The sequence below is a fragment of the Pteropus alecto genome, unplaced genomic scaffold (genome assembly GCF_000325575.1).
Source record: "Pteropus alecto unplaced genomic scaffold, ASM32557v1 scaffold110, whole genome shotgun sequence".
Taxonomy (NCBI): Eukaryota; Metazoa; Chordata; class Mammalia; order Chiroptera; family Pteropodidae; genus Pteropus; species Pteropus alecto.
The window spans coordinates 4107045-4121226 of NW_006431920.1; the positions used below are offsets into that span (position 1 = coordinate 4107045).

Here is a 14182-nt window from a genome sequence, read left to right on the forward strand (position 1 = left end):
AACAGTCACATTCTAAGGTCCTGGGGTTTAGACTTCAACATACGAATTTTAGGGGCCTGCAGCTCAGCCCAGAACAGATCGTATGTAAATGAGTAGGAGCAGCTGTGTGCCAATGAAACTTTCCAAACCAGGCCTATGGCCAGTTTTGGCCTGTGGCCCCAGGTTTGCAGACTGCTGGTCTCTACTGTCTCCATCTCCTCCCGTCCCACCCACTGCTCGACCAGTTGTCAGTTGATTCGCACGGCATTTCACCTAAAGTCCTCTCTCTGAGGTCATCGAAGGCCTCCTCTCCCTTGCCCTCCGGCAGTATCAATCCCACGCAGGTGATTTCCTAGCAAGCCCTTTCCTCCCGACTCCTTGGATTTCCTCCTACTTCTCTGGCTTCTCCCTTCTCTGCCTCTTCACTGGCACCGACTTCTCTTCTCAGCCACTAAATGTTGTACTGCTCAGGTCTGGGCCCCCTTCCTTTCCTGCTATATCATTTCTTTCAAGGTGATCTCATCGACACCCTGATTTCGATGACCCTCTACAAGCCAGAGACTTCCAAATATATCGCTGCAGCCGATAAGTCTTCACATCTCCTTGGGTCAGTGTTTCTGTGATCTTTGTGTTGTGCGTCCTGGCTATTAATCATTTGCTTTTCTATAACTATTGTAGTCTCCAGGGTAAATTTAGTTCGGTTCTAAAACCATTTCCAGATCAGCGAATCTTCCCTGATGGACCTTCCTGTGCCACAGTCTGAGCCTTCTATATATTTTTTCTTCATTCTTCGCAGTTTGTAATCAGAAGTTTATGTGTTCTTTAGTAGTCAGTAAACCCAAGAGATGCGAGGGTCCCGTCTGCCGTTCCCTTTGCATCTGAGCATTTCCTACAGAGCCTGGCGCTTCTGCGGCCTCGAGCAATACACGTGGGGTGATCGAAGAATTTAAAGTAAGTTAATTAAACTCTCTGAGATATTGAGAGTTGTTGTTTGATTTCAGTTCAAAATATTTTGTGTTAGATTGTATATATGTGTATATTTTGTGTTCGATTGTATATATGTGTATATTTTGTTAGATTGTATATATGTGTATATTTTGTGTTCGATTATATATATGTACACACACACACACACACACACACACACATAATTATATAGAGAGAGCCATTCCTCCTATTTTCCTAAGTTCTCTGCATAGAAAATTGAAGTCATTTGAAGAGTGAATGGTCTATTTCTTTAGTTTTTGCGTATAAGGGAAGGGATAGAGCTCCAGAGGTAGACAGTCCTGGTTCAAATTCCAAGTCAACTACTTACTAACTGCGTGACCTTGAGTACGTTTCTTCACCTGTACGACGATGATGCTCGCACTTACCCGTGTTAGGTGTATAGTGTATGGATAGGGCCTGACACAGTGCCTGGCACTAGTTGAGGTTCCTTATTTATTTTGCAGATATATATATATATATCTGCCCTCACGAATGGGACAGGAATTATTTCAGGCACTGGGGGTACAGCAGTAAGTGAACCCGACTAATCTTGGGCTGAGGGGGCCCTCATTCTGGTGGGGAAGACAGGTAGCAAAGACAAAGCCAGGTGAGGGTATACAGATTGATAGTGAGGGGGCAGAAGTGGAGGCATTTTGGCTGTGGGGATCAGGGAGGTGAATAGAAGTAGACACTTGAAGGAAAAATGTTCATTGTTCTCCCCCTCTGTTCCCCTAAACAGAGAAATTCTATTCCACCTGGTTACCAGGCAGAATGCCTCACTCCAACTTTTTGCTATCTGGGTGGGGGTATTGACAACAGAAATAAGAGGCGGAATTCAGAGGTTTGGGCTGTCATAGGCATAGTCCTTTCCATTTGGCTGGGGGTTCAACGTCGAGGTCTTGGTCTCGGTTTCCATATTCCATAATAGCTGACATACAAATCAGGTTAGCACAGAGAAATGCTTCTGTATAATAGGACTTCTGTTTGGAGAACAAAAAGAAAAAAAAAAAAGCTCCAAGAAATCCTATTGCTTTCTCAGTGGGTTTGAGGTAGGAGTTGGCAGGTCTGTTTTGCCTTTGCTTGTCTGTGAACAGAAAACCAAATGAGTCAAACATGCAGCCAGAATGGAACCTCGATGATGACTCAGATCGCAGGTATCTAAGGAGGCAGCAGGACTAGTTGGCTGTGCCTTGGGCATAGCTGCTTGTCTTTCCAAACTGTGCTTTCTCCTTAAAGAGTAAAAATCACTTAGTTATTACCCTGAAATGTTGGACTCGAATAAAATTTGAAACGCAACATCTTTGCACTCAATAATTTCTCCCCAGTAAGTCCCATACGCTTTCTCCTGTATGGTCAACGGAAGGGATGAGGATGAAAAAAACATGTCTCCTGTGAGAATCCAAACACGTTCTGTAGCAATGATAAATCCAAACAAAAGGACTCCCCTCCTATCTCAAGAATCCCTCTCTGGCCTCATTGCTTGCGGAGAAGAGGAGGCAGGTCCCTATTATGTGAGACACACATTTGGCTGCCTGGGGGCACAATGAATTTTAACAACCTATAAATAAAAAATTTCAATCAAATAAATGGCTGAACCCACAAGAAGCAGTTGGGAAATTAGTGAGGATGTTAACACATTAAGATTTAGAAAGCTGAGATATTTTTTAAGAAACATTTGATTGGTCACGGAGTCACAAGTTCTTACAGTTTTGAAGCTTCAACACAGCCAGGAGGCACACACAAGAATCACTCCCACCCAGGAGGGGAATTTGAAAGCTGACAGGCATCTATTCTTGAAGTAAATCCCTTAGCAAGGGAATCAGACTCTTCCCTCAGACATCTGAAAGTATCAGGCAAAAACAATTAAGCATCTGGGTATCTTTGAGTTGAGATCAAAGTAAAGAATTTTAACACACAAATGGTGCATCAGGAAAATAAGTGTATGTGGAGTAGAAGAAATTTGATTTTTCTCGTTTCTTCATTTCGGTCAATATTTAGGGGGCCCTACTTTGTACAGGGTATTCTTCTAGATGATATGGAAGAATAAAAAGATGAATTCAATCCACTCTTAGGCATGGAGAGCTTTCTCTTGGAGTTGGTACTAGGAGGGCAGGGTGAAGAGAGAGAGATAAGTGGCTAATTTCTTGTGCCTCGGGAATGGTCTCTGAGTAAGAGCTGGTCAGACCCACTGCATCTGGCCTTGGTCTGGTGGGCTGGGTCTCTAAATTTGAGATCTGGCCACTGGACCAGCTGCTATGGTTCCATTCAACTCTAAGCTTCAGGAGCATGACTGATGCGTCCTCCCGTATCCACCTGGTTCCCTGGAACTCCCAGTGCATCCCCAATCACCAAATGTCCTCTCTTGGAGTGTGACCACTTGGACCTCCAACTAGCTTCTCTCCTAGGTCTTCCTAACACAAAAGACCTCGTGTTTAAAAACAAAAACCAAGTCTATTTCCTCATTTTCAAAGTTTGTCGCCTTCCTCTCCATTTCAAAGGGAAATGACTAATAATCACAGCTAAGAAATGATGAACTGGGTAGTAAGGAACAAGAAACATGCTGGATCAGATTCCAGAATACTCAAAGTGTTTCCAGACTGATTATAAGTTCAGTCACATTTCTGTTAGAGCAATTTAAGGAGGAGGGCGGGGGAGGACTATCAAATTATAGTGTCAGGGCTTTAAGTGGACAAACCATTTTGGTGCATTTAGTATTTTTCATTTTATTTTATTTTTTGGCTTAAACAACAGAAATATATTTTCTCGCAGTTCCACATGCTAGAATTATTTAGTATACTTATTTAATGTATACTTAATATATGGCTTCGAGAATTCATCTGATTTTAGAAATTAGAACAAATATACTCTCAAAAAACATATGAAGAGTATCTCTGCTAATTTATACAGAGATTACCTCTAGAATGGGATTCCTCTACCATATTCACATTTGAACTCTCTGAATTTTGCACCATGTGTACATATTACTCTAAAATAAGTAATTTTTAAATTATATAAAAGAATATAAAAGAAAAGGCTGTATTACTTTTTTTTTTTTTTGGTCACGAAGTCACTCCCCTCTGCCACTTTTCCTCTAAAGTAAGACATTTTCTCAAGGCCTGAGGAAAATGATGAATTATATTTTTCCTGACAGGAAACACAAAGTCTGAAAATTATGCCTGATGGGTAGAATGAAGACTCCTGGCAAGAGGCGTGGTACTGACAGATTAAGAAATGCACATCTGGCAGAATTTGGACTCTTTACCCAAACCGAGATAGAGCAAAGAGCTGGACCTATTTAGAATGATATCTTCCTTCTTGTTGCCAACCTATTCGACTAACCAAAGCCCTTTTTAGTCATTGCATCCAGTTTCTGTCCTCATCCAAATAAGTAAGGAGCTTTTTTTAATTATTATTATTTTGTTTCTTCTGAGTTGACTGACAAAATTCAAGAGTCTCAGTCTTGGTGAGAAACATGGTGTTGCCATCGGGGGACATTTTTCACTGCTCTTTTCACTGATGGTTCCCGGTTGCCTGGCAATGACCTGGAAATACCACTGTGCCGGAAAATGGCAAGATCAGCGACGCCAAAGGAATTTCAAGACAGATGAGCGGCAGAACAGCCCACAGCAGCACGTGGAAGACATCAGCCTAAGCAGAGAGGTGTGCCGGTTTGCATACTCGGTCGCAGCGGAAAAGCTGGTTTTTGCCGTGCCTTTTGACCTCTTTTGTAAGACGGGTCACGTGCCACCAATGATACACCCTGAACTTTAACATGGGACCTTGACTTCAAGGGATAACAAGGTGGACATCGCAGGGCCCTAGAGAGTTTGCGATTGCATCATTCACAGCAAGAAAAAACGTTTGTCACGGGAGGGTCTGCGGGTGGTACCATCTTACTGGGTGTCACGTGTGTATAGGGAGGGGGGAATAGTTTACAAAACGGATGTGGCCTTTCTCTTCCTCATTTTCTCAAATTCCCATTTTTAAAATAGCTAACGGCGAGCAGCTCTAAAATGCTAAGATGCTGGCAAAGAGAATAAACATGTTGGCCTGGGCAGGGGTTTGGGGTAGCCCTGGCTTCCCACAGAAGTGCTATATTGTGTGAGATTTAGAGGAGTCAGAGCTTGCTGCTGGCTAAGGAGATTAGGGAGGGTTCCAGGCAGAGGAGGCATGCATTGTTCGCTTTGTTGAGTAAACCCAAAAATCAGTGGGCCCCAGGCCAAGCCAGGGACCATCTCTATGGCAAAGACTCAATACTTCCATCAACTCTTTTCATTTGTAGAAGGCTGTTGCCATCACCCCTCTCCATTAAAACAGTCAGAGCAACTGGAAGCAGATGGTACCTCTAAAATGTGGCCTGCAGCCATGGTTGGAACTGAATATGTGTGACTTGCATTCTCTTTGCGAACAAGAATAGATAATGCAGCTAGTTCTGGCTGGGGATTGGCTCCAGGGAACAGAAACGGAATCCGGTGGAAATATATGCCTGGGGTTATTGATTTGTGTCTTGTTTACTCACTCTTGCCCATTAGAAAGGGAACTTCAGGAGGGCAGGGGCCTGGGCTCTCTGACCCAAGGCTGCATTTGAGCCCCTGGGCTCAGGCCTGGCGCAGAGCCAGCATTCAGTAAATTTTCCTGGAATGAATAAGAGGCTTTCTCAGAATAACGTTTTCCAAGACGACTGCTGAGTCTCTGCGGTTCGGCGGTTCTGAATACCCCGACAGAGGACGACACCCGATGACCATCTCTGTTCGTTTAGGTCGTTGCACAGACCGCTCCACCGTTCTGCACTCGAGGATAAAAATTCCTCCTGCTCCTCACACGCTGCCTCCCCACTCCGACCTGGGCCTCTTTGATGAGGGTTTGGGGCCAATCTCGCCCCTCCCACACATTTTATTAATCCCAGTTAGGTCCAGGAGTTAAGCTAAAAATTCCCGCAGAGGGTGGGATGCCTCGTCCTTGCCCAGGCTGACGCGGGCACACACCGCCCTCTTGTGTCCGTCAGCCGTTTGACACCATAGTTTTCGGCATCCGCTGAAGCGCCGCGAAACGAAGCTTTTTATAGCTCTTAGCAGAAAGACCTGGTCATGAAGAGGGAGGGAGAAAAAAACATGCTAATTTACCCAGAAAGTCCAGAACGGTCCAGAATGTTGTGAAGATGATACTAACTACGCAACCCAGAGCTTTGAAAATTAAAAAAAAAAAAAAAATCAGGCATGACAAAAATCCAAATTCTAATGGACCTGGGTGTTTTCTGTAAATTGAAACTTGGACTCTGAAAAAGGCGCGTAGAGATGTGCTGCTAGCATTTTCATATGAGATGTACTGCCTGTTAAAGCACCTTTCACATTCTTTTTTTGTGTTGTCCACTCACACCACACACACACACGTAAGCCATTAGAGGGAATAAACACACTCGCCTGCTGGGTTTGTCCTGTCACTCACAAAGTAAGACTGCATGTCTTGTTCACACACCTCCTCGTGGAGAGAGAAGGACTTTGGCTCCTTGGTCCCCACTGGTCCTCTCTGCTCCGCCCTTTAAGCAGACACACGGTGACTCTCGCACAGCCAGCCCCATGAACACCAGACTCCCAAAATCGCATATTCATGGTTCCGAGTGGGGCCAGGATGAGGCTGGTGGCCTCAGCCTCTATTCTATTGACTTTTAAATAAACAGACTAGAATAAAAGACATTTTCATCATCGACATTATAAAAATCATCTGAACACTCAGGTATGTGTTGTCCCAGGTTACGTATTCCAGATAAAGAATAAAAAAGGCAAACCTTGCCCTGTGGGATACAAACTGCATGGCTCCACCCCTCATATAGGTGACCTCATCCTCGGAAAACTGCAGTTAGGGCTCTGCGAGAGGCCCCGGCTGCGGTGCAAACCGTACCCCTGAAGATGCACACTGCACAACGAACTCACTCTTATGAAGCAGCCCTGATGAAGTCCTTTCTCAATGAAAGAGCCTAAATGCTCAGACCACGCCTTCAACACCCCATTTTGGTGATGACTCAACTAAGTCAAGAATTAAGTCAGACTTGTGCATTCTCCTCTCTACTTATGGATTCCCGTTCCATGAGCGCTACGCCTCTCCCTCAGGGACCAGGCTAGTGACTAGGAGGTAAAGGAGATCTTTGGGGTAGCGTGGCCGTCTGGCACCCTGTTAAGCACACTTTGTATGTCCGTCTTCGTCATCTCTGTGAAGGAGGCCTCTCCCTCTCTCTCGTTCCCCTTAACCAAGTCCAATGACCAAAGGGCGCTCAGCCCTGTAGCAAGAATAAATCCGACCTTTGCCTCAAGGAGCTCGGAAAGACAACAGTGATCGCTCTTACGTAACCATCATGGGAGGAGTGTGAGGTGTTCTGAGCTAAATGACTCTGGTAAATCTTTTTTTTTTTTTCCGATATTACATTGAAGTTAATTAAGGGTAAGGGTGAAGGGCGGGGCCCTCGGGTTCTTGGTTTTCCACTCTAAAAGAGATTAGCTTAAAAATATAGCAACAACTCAGGTATCTCCTGGCCAGTCGCTAAGGTGGAGGATGCCCCAGTGGATCAGTGGGTTAGCATTTCAGTGTGATTCCTGGCGACATTTTCCTTTGACGGAGGCCTGAGAGGGGGCTCTTGTTGGGTGGAGAGTCTAAGAGACCTCCCAGGGTAATAGGCCGCCACTCACCTCCATTCTTCGGCCCACCCCTCCACCTGAACGGCTCTGGCCCACTCTCCATGCAGCTAACTGCAGAGCACATCCTGCCCTCCGCATCCTCAGGCCCTCGGTACGAGTCGCCTTCTCAGCCTTGCTCACGCTCTGCTGAAACATTCTCCATCCTTGGCACCTGTGGCCCAGCTTTCCGGTTTCCCTCTCCCGTGGCTCCTGTGGGGCTCTCCCTCTTCAGTCCTTTTCTGAGTGTCAGGCATGTCTTTCCAGTAGCCTACCTGACATCTCCGTGTGGATGACGCAACAGGTATTTCCAAATCGACATGGCTGACCCCGAAGTCGTAATCTTGCCCTCACTCAAAACAACCCCAGCAACAGTGCTGCCCTTCCCACACCTGGTCACTCAGACCCTGGAGCAGCTCTTCACCAGACTCTTCTCTCGCCAGCCTTGAAGCTCCCCTTCTAAAATGATGCTCAATCCATCAACTTCTTTCGACCTCTATTGTCATATCTAAATCCGATCTGTCCCACCTGTCTACCTGTCACGACAGCTTCCTCACTGTCTCCCCATCTCCATCTCATCCCTTTCCAACCTGTTCTCCACACGGCAACCAATGGACCCCTCACTGCCCTGCCAAGAGCATAACCACTACTCTCAGGAGAAAGCCCCAAATCCATCAGGTCCCGTAATTTTGGGGAACGCCTGCCACTCTCAACCCTGGTAGCCTCACGACAGGCCATTCCTCCTTCCTTTCTCCACCATCCACACACTCTAGCTTTATTGCAACTCCTCTCATTCCAGAACCTTCCTACCCCAGAGTCTCCAAGCCTGTTCTTCTCTGTGCCTGGGATTCTCTCGTTTGCCTGCTTTCGTGGCCTGCTCCTGTTCAGACTTCAGCCCTCGGCTTTTTTCTCCAGGGCTGCCTTCCCTGACCCACAGACTAGGGTAAGACCCCTCAGCTACAAGCTTCTCCTCCATACCACCCCAACCAATCCATCGTAACCAAAATGTATCTTTTCTTCTTGGCAACCACAATGGGCTTCAGAGGAGGGTGGAACCCGTGAGACAGAAGGACCCTGTGGCTGCTGAACGTCTTAAGGAGTCTGACTGTGAAAGTGTGTGGGAGAACTAAAGCGCTCCACCAAAGACAGTGGTAGGAAGTAACAACGATACTGGATTTCACTGATGAATCCCGAGCAAGGGGAAGGTGGGAGGCGGGGGTGCGTTGGGAGCAAAGGGTATAGACATGGCCCAAGTGGAGGGATCGAAAAGCCCTTTGAAGAATATAGTTAACACTTAAAACATCTTATTTACTCAGGACTCCAGAAGTAGATCCATCTGTCTATGTAAAATATTTCTCCCTGGATAACTCAGCTCCTATTAAACTGGAGTCCATGAACAATTTTCCATTCAAGTAACAAGGACACATATGGCAGGAGAAATGTCTGTAGCAGTTGACGAGATCAAGGTGGACTCTGGGGTGATGGATATCGGATAGCCACTGTACCTGGGCACCCCGCCTGCAGGTGTGCACCCTGCAGACTCGGAGAGGAAATAGAGGGCAAGTTGGGAATGAGAGAGCTGGTCGGGGAAGACACAGGTGTGACCAGGTGGGAGGGGACCCGCAGCACGGCTTCTTCCCTGTTCTCTTCCTTTCTCAGAATGAGCTGGACTTGAGGCTGACATCAAAACCTAGAACTATCACCTGGGAAGTTGCCCAAGATCGATCGTGCACTGATAATCCACCCAACGTACCCAAGGCACACTTCTCGCTAATTTCCATGTTCCCAGGCACACCCAGATGGAAATCAGTCCTAAGATGTGACTGTGAGGCCCAGCCTGGCATCAGCTCAAGGCCGGCAGCTACCGGACCGGCCTGTGTGTCCTCGTTGTTATCAGTTTTTGGAACTTCTCCCAGAACAATCATAATAAACGTTTTCTTAATTAAGAAAAACCGTTTCATTCTAATCAATCACGTAAAGCTCAAAACCATCTCAAGGAAGTTATATCTGCAGAGCGAGTCATAAACTTCTCCAGAACCGGGTCAGGCGGTAACCGCTTAGGCTTTGCGGCCGCTGCTGTCTCTGCCATTTCTTTTTCTTTTAATTTCCGCAAGGCTATGACAAGGTACGAACCATTCCGAGCTTGGGGACGGTCCAAAAGCAGGCCAAGGTCAGTTGCGGCCACGGGGCATTGTGTGCTGACCCTGGCTTTAGCGTAGGACAAAAATAGTAACAGTGGCACTAGCTCGCACTGTAATAATAGTCTGCTGAAATGTGACAGGGTTAAAGGATAATTAAAACCGGAAACTGGACAAAGGAAGTCTCTACCTTAGTCCTAGTTTCTGGAACCCCTAACCGCATTCTGTTAATCATGAAACTTGTAACAATGAGCTCATACGCTAACTGCCAATTTTAGCCTGTGTAACCCTGCTTGCTTGCGTGGCATGAAAAATAATCAATTGTATATAAGCCGAAAACTACTGTTTGGCCATCGCCCATGGGAACACTGGCTATTGCCCATGGGAACAGAGGCGATCACCCATAGGAACGTAACATTCTAACAACAAGTTTTCTGCTTCTGTACTCCCCGCTTGCACACCTGACCAGTGGGTTGACAGGTAGTGAATAGGAGAAAGATGGACCTTTGTGTTTAAGACAGAATGAGGAATAGGATTTAGGGCTTAAAAATCTTGTATCTTGGCATTTCGGGGCTGCTCCGGCTAATAAACTGTCTCTATAATCAAAGCACTCAGGTTGAGTCTGGTTATTCCCGTCACAACCGCACTTTCTGAGAGCTTCTTCTGTGCCCCTGGGAGGAGGCATCAGATGGAGGGGCTGAGGCTCAGAGGTGGAAAGTAATTCCCCAAATTCCACAGCAGGAAAAGGCGAAGAAACCCAAATTCAAACTCGGTCACCTCCAGAGCCACGTTCTCAATCTCTGCGCCAGCCGGTGCTTTCCCGCTCTCTGCGGGACTGTGTGTGGCTGACCCTAGAGACGATCCCAGGGCGCTCACTCCGCACCACCGCAGCGTATGCAAATATCTCTCAGGGGAGCGGAGCATCCAGCAAAGCGTCCAGAGAGCGCAGAGGGAGGCGTCGAAACCACGCACGTCTCACGGTGGGTCAGCTGTGCTCTCTCCACATTCGAAAAGTCACTCATAAATCTTTTTACTGCCTGTAGAATCCGGAGAAAACGCTCCTTCCTGATTTGGCTGAGAGTAAGGGCGGGGGTGGGGGAACTCGACGTTGATCATGTTTCTACCCTACACCAGGCACTGTTGTGAGTGCAGGGTCTGCAGTGAGTGCAGGGTCTACACGGAGTGCAGGGTCTGTCTACACGGTGCAAGGGTCGGTCTGCACTGCGAGTGCGGGATGTGCACCGCCCGTGCGGAGTCCACAGCTGTGAGGTGCCGGCTGTCACCGCAATGATAGATAGGACAGTAGTGAGAGACAGAATGTAGACAAGTAAACGAACACCACCCTTTCAGGGACTAATAAGTGCATATGAGCAAGCACATAGGGGCACGAGACTGGTTAATGACTCCTACAACGAGCTGGTCTTGAAGAAGGAGCCTCTGGACCACGCGAGGGTTGTGGGGGAAGGAACAGTTCCGCTGGTTGGCCTCTTCCGCTCCCACCGTCCAGGCTCCCCCTGAACCAGAGCTAGAAGCCTGGGAACCAGATGTCCGAGACCTTCCCCCGTGATCTGGAGGGTCCCTCCTGTCCTCGAGGGTGGTGGCGTGAGGGGAGGCAGACGAGGCCACCGTGCCTCCTCTCACGGGGCAGGTGGATGTGTGGGCTTCGGCAAACGTGGGGTTTGGCATTGCACATGCCACTGCCCAGGTCCCCCTCCGGTCACCCGCCTTGGCTGTTGCGCCCATCGACAGCGGCTTCCTGACCCCCTGATTCTCTCGTGTCCCGCTACGGCTGTGATGCTAAGAGCCCCCCGCCTTTCCACTCCTTTCAATCACTATGCATCCAACTCTCTGAACTAAAGCTTTCTCTCCTTCAAAGGTAATTGCTAGAGTGGCTTTTCTTTTCCTGATTCAATTTCATCTGAGAGATGAGTGAGGCAAGTGAGAGAGAGAGAGAGAGAGAGAGAGAGAGAGAGAGAGAGAGGTCGACGGTGCTGGAGCAGAGAACACGGTGACAGACTGGGGAAACTGAAGCCAGAGGTCATCCGTGTCCGCCCCAGGGAGGGCTGTGGAAGGCACCCCAAGGAGCCCGGATTTTATTCTAGAAGCTCTAGAAAGGCACCAAGGTTTAAGGTGGGGGAGGGAATGAAACAGGAAAGGGGAGAAATGGGCAAGACCAGTCTGTGAAACAGAACTAAGGAAGTGTAAATAACAACAACAACAACAACAACGATAAAGCTTAGAATATCATGGTCTGGAAAAGGAATAAAAAAGGCCAAAAAGGGGATTTAATAACTATTAGTCAACACCTGAGGGACTCTTTGATTTCTGATTTTTGCCAGATGTTTTCCACCTATTCTGTGGACAAAGGAAGACCAACCTCAAACTATAAACACACTTGGGTTAATTACATGGGAAAAAATCCCTGACTACAGAGAGAGGTGAATAACCCCTTTTCTTGAGAATCTGTAAGGATAAGATAGACAACTAATGATTTGTGGCTGGATGAAATCTCATTTGAAGACAATGCTGAGTGTCCCTAGCAAGTGAATCCACATGATTATAGAGAATTTGGCTTCATGTCTGTATCTACTCCATGAAAAATTGGCCCTGATTTTATCGCTGTATGTAGATTACTTGCTGGGTACTCAGGAAGTCTAGTTCCCTGGAAGGGCAGAAGATACAATCTGCACATTAAGGAAACAGCCTGCTAATAATATACTTTATAACATTGTCATGACTGTTATAAATTACATCACCAGTGATAAAAAGTCACTCGTCATTGTATATTTTAAAACTATTTACTGACCAAGTGATAGGCATGTTGCAGGAACCCAGATAATGGGGCACATGGACAGGCAATGGTAAAGGGAACAGGGCAGTCACAGGAGGCCATGATGGCTCGGCTCTCCCTCTGACGCAGGCACTCAGCTGGCCAGGTCAAAGTTTCAGCCTCAAGCTAATCGCAGCGATGTCACAGGAACAAGATGTGAGACATGACCTCCAACTCCCTTCTTCTGTGGGCTGTGGGTCCAGAGGGAGCCTGGCCCATTTGAATCAATTCTTACCTGGAGTTGGGAGGAGTGAGTCCTGAGGGAGAGACAGAGAGTTTCTGCCCTAAAGGTAGAAGCCAGGAAAGCAAAGCGGAAACTAGACCCCATCCTAGGGCTAAATGGATCAGGAAGCCCAAGTGTGAGATAAAGAGTGAGAAGCAAGAAGTGGACCCTGCAAAATGTGAGGGGCTGGAGTGATGTCCGGGGAGTAGGCCACGCCCTCTCTGGCTTCATGCACGGAGTGGACAGAGCCTGCTGTCTAAGGTCATTGAGACCTGGTTTGGCCATCCAGCTCTAACTCACCACTTGGGGGACTTGGAGCAAAATGCTCGACTTCTTTGAGTTTTAGTATTTTTATCTCTAAAATCGGAATACTGGAAATCTTCCTTTTCCAGGAAAAATTGGTACGGGGGGTGGCGAGGGGAAACTTGAAGTGAATCTATTTAAACAGGAACTAAAGTTCCACAGCAAATAATTCAGTAGCAGTTTGATTATAATCCTATCTTTAAGAATGAAACTAAAATTTACGCAAATTATTTTGTTTTATAGCTAGTGAAATATAGGTTATAGTTACAACTATATGCTAATTTTCAGAACGGCGAATGACCAATTTGATGGCAGGGCTTTTGGCAGATTTTTCCTGATGACATTCCCCACGCTAGAGTGTCCCATCAATTTTTCTAAGTGACTCTCCTAATACTTTGATAGGCAAAGCATTCTCTTTCCTACTGTCAATATATTCCTTTCAAGAACAGATAGGGAATGAACACGTATTGTTGTTGTTGTTGTTATTTTTTAGGTAAGGCAACCCTTGGTTGACCTCACAGATTGCAAAGACCTTATCAGCTGACAATCCCTTATTTTTTTGTTTTTTACGCCTACAGCACCTGGTCTTCCTAGGTGGTCTCCCATCCAAGTACTAACCAGGCCCGACCCTGCTGAGCTTCCGAGATCAGATGGGATCGGGCTTATTCAGGGTAGCATGGCCATAGACTACTTGTTGTTTTTAACTTTAATTTTAACTTTATATAGCTTTTTAAACAATTCGACAAGTTGTTTCCATTTCAGGCAATGGCAGACTAGATATCCCGAAAAGCCTTCCTTCTCCACAAAACAGTTAGGAATTCCGTCCAAAATACAACGAGCTCCCCTTTAAGTGAAAAGCTGGCTCTGAAAAAATAAAGGCAGCAAACTCCTTGGGGAAGCAGATACCCCCAAGGAAAGTGTAGACTATCAAAGGGTCACCCTCGGGGGAAGGAAGGTTTGGGAGATGCCTAGGGTGTCCGCCGAGGCGGGTGGTGGGTCGATGGAGATCTGTAGAGCGTGTTTTGGGGTGTATCCTTTCAGACGTGCATACACACAC

The 14182-nt window shown here is 46.8% G+C and overlaps 1 non-coding gene across 1 annotated transcript; it reads right to left on the reverse strand.

Annotated features, from left to right (window-relative positions):
- Window positions 1-13694: 13694 nt before the first annotated feature.
- Window positions 13695-13813, reverse strand: LOC112475428. Its single transcript, XR_003044723.1, has one exon. It is a non-coding gene; the product is annotated as a 5S ribosomal RNA (ribosomal RNA).
- Between the last annotated feature and the right edge of the window lie 369 nt (window positions 13814-14182).